Source organism: Acomys russatus, chromosome 18, assembly GCF_903995435.1.
Source record: "Acomys russatus chromosome 18, mAcoRus1.1, whole genome shotgun sequence".
Taxonomy (NCBI): Eukaryota; Metazoa; Chordata; class Mammalia; order Rodentia; family Muridae; genus Acomys; species Acomys russatus.
Genome location: NC_067154.1, coordinates 37,506,311 through 37,508,128, shown reverse-complemented (window position 1 = coordinate 37,508,128; position 1,818 = coordinate 37,506,311). Strand labels below are relative to the sequence as shown.

Below are 1,818 nucleotides of genomic sequence, written 5' to 3'. Positions count from 1 at the left end.
GGGTATCAAGTCTCTTCTTGGCTACTTGCTGTCCTTCCTCTGAGTGCCACCAGGTCTCCCCCTCCAGGGGACATGGTCAAATGTGAGGCACCAGAGTACGTGAGAAAGTCGTATCACACTCTCCACTCAACTGTGGAGAATATTCTGACCATTGGCTAGATCTGGGAAGGGGTTTAAAGTTTACCTCCTGTATTGTCCTTGGCTGGTGCCTTAGTTTGAGCGGGACCCCTGGGCCCAAATCTGCCTATCATATTGTTCTACTTGTAGATTTGTACCATAAATAATTTATTTACTAGGTTTTGTGAAAGACCAATGCATTTTTAATACTTTCACTTTACTTTTATGTATAATTTATTATAATACTTTACACTAATGAATTAGGTGAGTGGTCTCAAATTCTAATGGTTGAATGAAGGTCACCACTTGTGTGCCATTTGGGGAGGTGGTGGAGCCAGTTGGAGATAGTGCCAGCTGAGCTGGTCAGCAGAGTTGGCATTGAGATTTATGACACTGCTTTCCCATTCTGTCCTTGTGTGTGTTAGTAGTAGGGATAGAAGCCCTATGAATGATTATAGCTGGCAGACTGCCATGTGCACCCTCTGCCCCTGTGCCTTTACCACATTGTTAGACTGTGTGCCAAAGTTAAACCATCTTTCTTTAAACACTGATGACAGTAATTAGAAAATGAACTCACTCTTGTGTGGATGGATGGAAGATGTTAACTTACATCTGTGACGTTAAGAGATTATGAAACATTTATAGGAGTTTAAATTTTTTAACTTTATTTTTGAGATTATAATTACAACATCCCCCCCCTTCCCTTTCTTCCCACCAAACAGTCCTCAGTACCTTTCCCGACTATCCTTCAAAAACATGGCATTGTTTTAACTTCATAGTAAAGACTTTACTGCAAGAAGGATACAAACATATTTAAATGGCATAAGATTCTCAACAGAAAATCTCGTTAGGGCTTTGAATTTATACTGAGAATTCTAGTCAATGTTTCTGTCTTCCATGTTACCCAATATTACTCTATGTGTCTTTTCAGCTGTATTTTTTCACGAATTTGCGTGTCATCCTTGCGCAGGGGCCATGCTAATCTTCCCTGTATCGTTCCAATTTTAGTATATGTTTTCAGCTGTATTTTTTAATTAAAAAATTATTCAGATTACATCTCAGTTGTTATCTCCTCACTTGTATCTTTCCATTCCACCTTTCCCCTCCCTCTTTTACCCTATTCCCCTCCTCTAGACCTGTGACAGAAGAAAATCTCCTCCCTCACCATATGATCACAACCTATCAGGTCTCATCCAGATAGCCTGCTTCTGCTTCTTGTGAGTGCCACCAGGCCTCCCCACCAAGGGGAAGTGGTCAAATAACCTCATTTTTTCTTACATGCATATATAAATTAACCCTGTTCAGTTCACATAATGTTACTGGCAAGTATGTTTTTAGGGCTGACTAGTTGGCACTGTGCTCTTCATGGGGAAGACCACCTCTCCTGCTTCCATTTTTCTTCAGTTGCCTGTAGTATTTTGTACAGATTTGGGGCCTCATGAGCTTTTGTCTATCTGTTTTGGCATATGTATTAGGGTTATATTTATTCAGCATATATTAGACCAGTCATGTTGTTGGGGATTTATAAGTATAGCTTCTGATGTTACCAGGAAATTCAGTCTCACTACAAACTCTCTCATTCTCTGGCTTTTAGAATCAAAATCATGCCTGGTACTGGAAACCTTGGTAGCTACTGAGGTTTAGTAAAATTATAGTTTTGGAGGAGAATCTACAAATATTGATTTACTAAACCAGTTCAAT

The 1,818-nt window shown here is 39.7% G+C and overlaps 1 pseudogene; it reads right to left on the bottom strand.

Annotated features, from left to right (window-relative positions):
• Positions 1 to 1,042: 1,042 nt before the first annotated feature.
• Positions 1,043 to 1,159, bottom strand: LOC127202431 (uncharacterized; annotated as a pseudogene).
• Positions 1,160 to 1,818: the final 659 nt, after the last annotated feature.